General features: G+C 40.0%; 1 long non-coding RNA gene across 1 annotated transcript; it reads left to right on the top strand.

Moving 5' to 3' along the window:
- The first annotated feature begins 5,984 nt into the window (after positions 1-5,984).
- LOC115462520 lies at positions 5,985-6,967 on the top strand. The gene is made up of 3 exons (XR_003940884.1): positions 5,985-6,084; positions 6,447-6,449; positions 6,956-6,967. It is a non-coding gene; the product is annotated as an uncharacterized LOC115462520 (long non-coding RNA).
- The last annotated feature ends 3,002 nt before the right edge of the window (positions 6,968-9,969 follow it).

Consider the following 9,969-nt stretch of genomic DNA (forward strand, 5'->3'; position numbering starts at 1 on the left):
TTCTGAGGGAAAAGCATCAGAGGACTCGCAACACAAAAAGGGGAGAGGGATAGAGATAGCTATTAGAAGATTTTTTTTAAATTATTTTTCAGAGTAGACAGTGACAGAAGCTCAGCATGGAGCTGGCTGAGTGACAAGTTATGTGATATCAGGCATACTGTGTTCTCAACCTTGTTTAAAGCGGTGTAACTCTGGGTTGTGACTTTCTTTACATACATTTCTTACTGCATCTCATTTTTTACTTATGTACTGAACAGTTTTGTTTTAACTTGGTTATTCCAATATTTCATTTACCACTTACACTGCTGCTGCTGTTCAATGTTTCACAAGAGACTCCTACCATGGACGCTTATTATGGGCTTGTTTCAGAATGTCATTTCATTTTGCCATTGAAATTGGCAGGGGCATTTACCACCATATCATAAACTTCAATGCCTTATTGCCTTAAATTACTACATTACCAGTCTGCACCAGACTCAGGGTAAAATGAATCATAACACAGTTATATCCAGAGAGGACATCTTTCTCATCCCATGGATGCATTATGTAAGGACATCCATGTTTTATTCTGGGAGAATTTATTTGTATTTTCTCCAAATGCTGATTACATTTTTGATTTCTTGATTCACCTTATTACAAGTAATAATGTGCTGTGTGAAACCTGAATATATCTCTAGTTTCTTTTCACATGTGCTTTTACAAGTCTTATCAGCAAGAAATGCTTTATTAAATCTCATTCAATCATATGTTAATATTCAAGTAGTGCTGTCTTTTCATTTACCATTAAATTTTCATCACTTTTGGTTAAAATAGGGATTTAATTGTTTACCACCATGCATCAATCATACATTAATCTTTCCTGTTATCCACTTTACACAGCGAACTATCTTTATTTTCATGAATTGCAACAATGATAGTATAGTTTGTCTATACGCTCACATGATACAGGCTAGTAGCAATTTGTCTTACCTAATTACTTTTTAAATATACTCATAGTTATTTATTTGTTTAGACTGCTAGAACTGACATTACTTTTGATTTATGTACATTGCTTTTATTTTGTAATTATTGTAATTATTTTTGTAATTATTGTAATTATATTGTAATTATTTTTATTTTTCATTTATTTGCTTAAAGTTGATTTATTAATTTATTGATTTATATTTTAAGTCCTCATTCTCTGTAATATTCATTTGCGTTCATAGGACAGAAGTTGTGGATATTTGGTTCTGCTTACTGCAAACAATACAGTTCTATATCTATCTATCTATCTATCTATCTATCTATCTATCTATCTATCTATCTATCTATCTATCTATCTATCTACACACAACCCTGCTAATAAAGATAACATACATGTTGACAACTAATGACTGCTGGATTCTATATAGCGTGCCTAGAGATCTGTGCTGAAATCCAGGTGTATTCTATAATAATGTGTGTAACTTAACAAGCCAGTGTATTTATCAGCACTTAACAAGCAATAATGAGCACTAATTGGCAATAATTAGAATTTACACACATAACTCACTAAGTAGATTCCATAATGAATTGCACCTAAATTCTAAAGCGCGTAGTTCAAAAGGTGTGTGGCTATGGGCGGGGAAATGGGTGTTTTGTGGGCATTCCAAATTTTATATATGTTGTTATACAATATGGGCCAGTGCGTGTAAATGGACATGCAAAATTTTAAGCTGTGGGTTCAACTAAGCATACTCTATATATCACGACTAAATCTAGGCATCACTTATAGAATACTTGTAAAAACGGCCCGTTTCTGACACAAATGAAACGGGCGCTAGCAAGGTTTTCCTCGGAGTGTGCATGTTTGAGAGAGTGCATGTGAGAGTGACTGTGAGAGAGAGAGAGAGAGAGAGATTGAATGTGCGAGTGTGTGTGTGTGTGAGTGAGAGAGAGTTAGTCTGGGTGCGAGTGTGTCTGTGAGAGAGAGAGTGTGTGTGTGAGAATGAGTGTGTGCAAGTGCGTATGTGAGACACAGTGAGTGTGAGAGAGAGAGTTTGTTTCACACAGATACAGTGTGTGTGAGAGAGTGTGTGTGAGACACAGACTCTCTGTGAGACCGAGTGTATGAGACCAAGAGAGTGTGTGAGTGACTGTGTGACACATAGAGAGTGAATGTGATACAGTGTGAGACACAGAGTGTGTAAGAGACAGTGTGTGAGAATGAGAGAGAGAAAGACACTGAGTGTGTGAGAGAGAGAGTGTATGTGTGTGTGATAGATACCTCCCCCCTCCCTCTCTGGTGTCAGGCCCACCCTCCCTCCCTCTCTCTCTCTCTCTCTCTGGTGTCAGGACCCCCTCCCTCCCTCTCTCTCTCTCTCTCTCTCTCTCTCTCTCTCTGGTGCCGTGGAGAGCAAGTTCTGAGGGTGTACTTGGCTCCGCACACATGCGTTGTTGTGGTGTCTCGCGTGGCGAAAGAATGAGTGCTGGACCCGTGGAGAGTGACGCTGGCGGCAGGAAAAGTCTGCTTTAGTGCTGCGTCGATCAGCGCCATGAAGAGTCAGTTGCAGGTGGGCAGCGAAAAAGGAGACCCCACGGAGAGGCAGCTGAGCATTACTGTGCAGAATGCTGAGCTCTGGCTGTGCTTCAAGGAACTGACCAATCCTATTTAACAGAAAGCACCTCCAACATTTTGAAGCCGAGAAACCTCATGTGGTTAGTCACTTCTGCTTGTGACGAACCCGGAAGTACAGATGGATACAGAGAGCACGGATGCTTCAGGCTTCACTTTCTCAGCTTCAGAATGTTGGAGGTGCTTTTTATTATATAGGATACTTAGGAAGAAATAACTACCAATTACATTTTTTAGGTGCCATATATAGAATCTGGCCCCGAATGTGCTGAGTTGAGCTATAAATCAAAAATGAACAGTTGGTGTGAGACTGCTACTATATTCAGGCTCTTAAGCTGCTCTCCTATTAGTTTCCTGTTCTTCCAAAGGTTATCAATAGAAATCAAACAAAATAAAACATGGAAAAGAAAATAAGATGATACCTTTTTTATTGGACATAACTTAATACATTTCTTGATTAGCTTTCGTCAGATCGGAAATAAGCAAATGTGCTAGCTGACAGTGTATATAAGTGAAAACATTCAAGCATTACTATGACAGTCTGACAGGGTGGGAGGATGGGGGTGGGTCGGAGGTATGCATGGGGACATCAAAGCATATCGTTGATATTCTAACAGGATGGATGTGGATAGGTGAGGGGTGGGGTGATCAACAGAGACATATAGCTTTATGGTTTATAATGGGCTAGGAACCCCAGATCCTTGTTAAGTCCTTTCTATTGGGTGTTAAAATATTCAATCATTCTGACTTCAAAGGTCTTACGTTCTTGTATGGTTTTAAAGTTACCTTTCAGTATTCTCACTGTGAAATCACTGGTACAGTGTCCTGGTTCTGTGAAGTGCTGTACCACCCCTCACCTATCCACACCCATCCTGTTAGAATATCAATGATATGCTTTGATGTCCCCATGCATACCTCCTACCCACCCCCATCCTCCCACCCTGTCAGACTGTCATAGTAATGCATGAATGTTTTCACTTATATACATAAAAAAGGTATCATCTTATTTTCTTTTCCATGTTTTATTTTGTTTGATTTCTATTGATAACCTTAAGAGTGGACTAACACGGCTACCACACTCCTCTGTTCTTCCAAAAGAACTGAATACATGTGTTACTGGTGAAGACACAATGACCATGGCAATGATTCCAAGTGGAACATTTAAAGGAAGTCCAGTGAGCACATATGCCACCTGTGATTCACAGGTAGACATGACTGAAGTTGTAAGCAATAAAATTTGGAGTCACCTTTATCATCCTTCATGAAGTAAGCTAGGATGTAGGTTCATCATCTGTAGAACCCTGTAACCCCCTATGATGTAGAATACACAGTTTTGCAACTGTCAAAATAAATCATATTTTTTTGGTAGGATACTTAAAGCAAAATCTTACTTCATGGTTACATATTCTCCCAGAGATCCCAAATCAAAGAAAATTTCTAAAGTGTATAAATGTGTGCTGTGATCTGATTAGTAATGCAATTGTAGTAATTATAGTGAAATATTAGTCTGTTTGGGTGACAATGGGGCTCATTTTTAAAGCACTTAGACTTACAAAGTTCCATAGGTTACTTTGGAACTTAGGTTGTCTCAGCGCTTTTTTTCTGTTCTCTAAGCATTGTCTGCTGGCAAATCAGCGTGCAATTTTGGGTGTGGATCACAAATCCATGCATAAACTAATTAGCTAATGTCTTTTTGTGTATGGTGTACAGCGCTGTGTATGCCTTGTAGCACTATAAAAGTGATAAGTAGTAGTAGTAGCTAATAAGGCGATAATCATTTATTGGTGCTAAGTACTTAATTGGCAGTAACAAGGAGTTACGCATGGATCTGCCCTATGCCATATTCTATAATGTGTGTGCCCAAATTTCATAGTACACAATTGCAAAGGTGGGTGGCCACGGGAGGAGCATGAGTGGGTCAAAGACGTTGCCATAAATTAGACATGATGTTACCGAATACCTACATTTGCGCTCCTAACTGCCATCAGTTGGGGAAGAGCATTTATATCAGCTTTTGGCATGCGCAAATGATCATGCCTAAAGTTAAAATCCAATAAACTGGACCAAAATTGTGTATGCAGGGATCCAAAATGCGAATCCAAACAATTCTCCCAACAACTAATTATGGGGTCCTTTTGCTAAGCCATGGTAAAAAGTGGCCTGCAGTAGTGTAGGTTTTTTGTTTTGGGTGCTTTGTGAGTTATTTTTTTACTGCGGCTGGGAAAAAAGTGCTTTTTTTAATGGGCTAGGAAATAGGCATGCACTGAAATTAAAACTAGCGTTTGCCTATTTATGGCCTGAGCCCTTACCGCCACCCATTGACCTAGCAGTAAGGGCTTATGAACTACCTGCGTGGTAACCATGCAGTGCGTGCCATCTGATGATTACCGCTGGGAACATCCCTGTGGTAGAAAATAGAAAATTACTTTCTACTGTGGGATTTGTTGCACGCCAAACTCAGAATTACTGCTGGGCACATGTGCTAGTCCAATGGTAGTGACAATTTGGTGCATTCTACCTGCACATTAGCCCTCCCATGCCTTAGTAAAAGGGCCCCTATAATTACATATCAAATTAAATGTCACCATACTTCAGAAGCAAAGCAGATTTGATCAGAACAAGCATTCTTAAACACTGCTAAATATATAGATTCAAAAGCCACTTAGCTTGGAAAAACCTGAAGCCTTTGCCAACATGGCTAAGTTTTGAGCTTTTCTTCAGGATAGAGGTCCGCATTCTGAACCACTTACTATCAGAATGTGGACCTCTACCATGAAGAAGAGTGGCCAAGTGGCTTTTGAATTTTTGACATGAAACTGCATATGTAGTAAATTAAATAAAATTGGGATCAATGAGGATTATGCAGTACTGCATAAGAAAAGTGTTGGAATGTGGCAACTGTGCTGTGAGATCTGAGGATCCCTTTATAATTTCCATTTATTTGTTTTTATATCCCACATTATTCCAAAACAAGTTTGGTTCAAAGTGGTTTACAGAGAACAGGACTATGTAGTAGTAGTAGTAGTAGTAGTAGTAGTAGTAGTAGTAATTTAAATAATTTCTTACATAAACCTGAGTAGAGAGGTGTGGTAGCTGTGTTAGTCCATTTTTAAAGGTAATCAATAAAAATAAAACAAAATAAAACATGGAAAAGAAAATAAGATGATACCTTTTTATTGGACATAACTTTACATTTCTTGATTAGCTTTTGAAGGTTGCCCATCTTCATCAGATCAGAAATAAGCAAATGTTGGTAGATGACAGCATATATAAGTGAAACATCAAAGCATTTCAGTGACAGTCTAACAGGATGGAGGTGGATGGGTGAGAGACAGATAGATATGCATGGAGACAAACAGAGCATTACAACTTTATGGTTTATAATGGGCTAGAAAACGTAGATCTTTGTTAAGTCCTGTCTGGTGGGTGTCAAAATATTTGATCATTCTGACTTCAAAGGCCCTAAGTTCCTGTATTGTTACCTTTCAGGAGTCTTACTATGAAGTCACTGGTACAGTGTTCTGGTTTTGTAAAGTGTTGCCCCAGAGGCATGGCATCTTGGCTGGCACTGGCATTTTTCATGTGATGTCTATGTAAATTAAATCTTGTCTTTAGCATCTGGCTCGTTTCTCCAATATAGCATCCTTCGTCACATTTTTTACATCTATATACAAGAAACCCACAGACAGATGCTCAATCATGAAACGGAGACCATAAGGTGTCTAAGTTGCTTGGATGTGTTTAAATTAAGGATTTCCCCTGAAGCAGCTATTTATTGGCGAAACAGGGTTTCCCTGTCGGGACTTTATGGGACTTTGTAGAATTACATAACTGGATTTTGAGACTACAAGAGTCCGTGGAAGAACCATCATCTAAGATAAGTAACAATTTCAGGTTACTTCTAATTGAATACAGCATCTCAACCTATAAGTGTCTGTAAGGGTATAGTGGCAGAGTTATTATGAATTAAATACTGTGGAGTTTTTTTTTGGAGACTTATGATTAATGAGGTGCCCTCATTATACAAAAGGCTTGTCCTTTAAAAACAAGGTGTTTCCGATATCACTGAGGTCTTTTTTTCTCCACTTTTTTCATTGTTGCCTGCCACATTCACCCACAAACACCTTGATTATATTGTAGAATTGTTGGAAAGTTTTTGATTTTAATTATCCCCATATAGACTGGGTTAATGTAACATCAGGGCACGCTAGGGAGGTAAACTTCCTCAATAAAATAAAGGACAGCTTTATGGAGCAGCTGGTACAGGAGCTGACGAGAGAAGGAAAAATTCTAGACTTAGTCATTTGTGGAGCGCATGATCTGGTACGGTAGGTAGTGGTCCGTGGGGCCGCTTGACAACAGTGATCATAAAATGATCGCCTTTGAAATTTGCTTTCAAAAAGGTAAACATAGGAAGTCAAATATGTTAGTGTTTAACTTTAAAAAAGGAAGCTATGATAAAATGAGAAGAACAGTTAAAAAAAACTTAGAGGCGTGACTGAGAGGGTAAGAAACCTACAACAGGCATGGATGCTGTTGAAAAACATCGTCCTGGAGGCCCAGGCCAAACATATTCCACATATCAGAAAAGGAGGACGGAAAACCAAACGACAGCTGGCGTGGTTAAAAAGTGAGGTAAAGGAGGCTATTGGAGCTAAAAAGGAATCCTTCAGAAAATGGAAGAAGGAATCGAATGAAGAAAACAAGAAGCAGCATAAGGAATGTCAAGTCAGATGCAAAGCGCTGATAAGAAAGGCAAAGAGGGATTTTGAAAGAAAGATAGTGTTAGAGGTGAAAACTGATAGTAAAATTTTTTTTAGATACATTAAAAGCAGGAAACCGGCAAAAGAATCGGTTGGCCCACTGGATGACCGGGGTGTAAAAGGGGCGATCAAGGAAGACAGAGAAATAGCAGAAAAACTAAATTAGTTCTTTGCTTCGGTCTTCACCGAGGAAGATTTGGGTGGGATTCCGGTGCCGGACAGGGTATTCGTACCTGAAGAGTCGGAAAAACTTATTGAAATATCTGTAAATCTGGAAGACGTAATGGAGCAGTTCTTCAAACTGAAGAGTAGCAAATCTCCTGGACCGGATGGTATTCACCCTAGGGTACTGATAGAACTAAAAAATTAGCTGGCAGATCTACTGTTATTGATTTGTAATTTATCCTTAAAATCGAGCATGGCACCGGAAGATTGGAGGGTGGCCAATGTAACACCAATATTTTAAAAAAGGTTCCAGAGGAGACCTGGGAAATTATAGACCGGTGAATCTGACGTTGGTGCCGGGCAAAATGGTAGAGACTATAATCAAGTACAAAATTACAGAGCACATTCAAAAGCATGGACTAATGGGGCAAAGTCAACATGGATTTAGTGAAGGGAAGTCTTGCCTCACCAATCTGCTGCATTTCTTTGAAGGGGTAAACAAACATGTGGACAAAGGTGAGCTGGTTGATATTGTGTACCTAGATTTTCAGAAGGCGTTTGATAAGGTCCCTTATGAAAGACTACAGAGGAAATTAGAGGGACATGGGATCGGAGGTAATGTCTTACTGTGGATTAAAAACTGGTTGAAAGATAGGAAACAGAGAGTAGGAATAAAAGGTCAATATTCGCAATGGAGAAGGGTAGTTAGCGAGGTCCCTCAGGGATCGGTGCTGGGACCTCTGCTTTTTAACATATTAATAAATGACCTAGAGATGGGGGTAACTAGTGAGGTAATCAAATTTGCCCACGACACAAAGTTATTCAAAGTAGTCAAATCGCAGGAAGATTGTGAAAAACTAGAAGAGGACCTTACGAGATTAGGAGATTGGGCATCTAAATGGCAGATGATGTTTAATGTGAACAAGTGCAAAGTGATGCATGTGGAAAAGAGGATCCCAAACTATAACTACGTCATGCAAGGTTCAGCGTTGGGAGTCACGGACCGAGAAAGGGATCTAGGTGTCGTCGTTGATGATAAGTTGAAAACTTCTGCTCAATGTGCTGCTGCGGCTAGGAAAGCAAATAGAATGTTGGGTATCATTAGGAAAGGGATTGAAAACAAAAATAAGGATATTATTCTGCCATTGTATCGCTCCATGGTGCGACTGCATCTCGAGTATTGTGTTCAATTCTGGTCGCCGCACCTCAAAAAAGACATAGTGGAATTGGAAAAGGTGCAGAGAAGGGCGACAAAGATGATACAAGGGATGGGACGACTTCCCTATCAGGATAGGCTGAAGAGGCTGGGGCTCTTCAGCTTGGAGAAAAGGCGGCTGAGGGGAGATATGATAGAGGTCTATAAGACAATGAGTGGAATGGAACAGGTCGATGTGGAGCGTCTGTTTACGCTTTCCAAAAATACTAGGGCAAGGGGGCATGTGATGAAGCTGCAGTGTGGTCAATTTAAAATGAATCGGAGGAAATATTTCTTCACTCGACAAGTAGTTAAACTCTGGAATTCGCTGCAGGAAAAGGTGGTTAAGGCGGTTAACTTAGCTGACTTGGACGGCTTCCTGGAGGAAAAAATCATAGAATGTTATTGAATGGACGAGGGAATAATACAGTATTGCTAGGATGGTCAGGACAATTGCTTGTTCTTTTGGCTGCTGTCAGTGACATGGTGCTGGGCTGGATGGACCCTTGGTCTGTCCCAGCATGGCGATGCTTATGTACTTACGTACTTATGTCTGCACTACATAGGAAAGTATTGTCAGGGCTCACCATTTCCCATCCATACATGGTCAGGGGGAAGGTTTCAGGGTTTGACCAGTCCTTTGGAATTTGCCTGTTGCAGTAGACCAGAGATTCTCAACTCAGTTCTTAGTACACACCACGCTAGTCAAGTTTTAAGGATACACACCATGAATATACATGAGATAGATTTGCATTCAGTGGAGGAAGAACATGCAAATTTTTCTCACACATATCGATTGTAGATATCTTGAAAGCTAGACTGGCTTGATGTATCCTGAAGACTAGATTGAGAAGCTCTGCAATAGACCAAAGGTCTAGGCTTATCCAGTTTGAAAAAATGGAGTGTTCCAGGAAGCACTTTCCAACTTCACCATCCATACCTCACCTCTCATGATGAAGAATTTGCAGCAGAAGAAGAAGCACAGTTGCAGCATGTCAAACTATGTCATTCTCTTCCACTTTGTTGAGGCTGACTTCTGCTTTGAACCATATAGCACACTACAGCTGTGTGATTTACATCAAGAGTCAGCCCCAGTAGGATGTGATCCAATATGCTGCTCTCCTCCCCCTTCTGCAAGCAAACTCAGTGCAGGGGACATGGGGAGCCAGGTGCCTTATGTGAAGCAGGATGGGGAATGTGTCAGAGAGGCTCAGTTGGGTTGCAGGGGTTATATAAAATAGGGTCTTGGAGAT

This window comes from Microcaecilia unicolor, chromosome 2, assembly GCF_901765095.1.
Source record: "Microcaecilia unicolor chromosome 2, aMicUni1.1, whole genome shotgun sequence".
Lineage (NCBI taxonomy): Eukaryota > Metazoa > Chordata > Amphibia > Gymnophiona > Siphonopidae > Microcaecilia > Microcaecilia unicolor.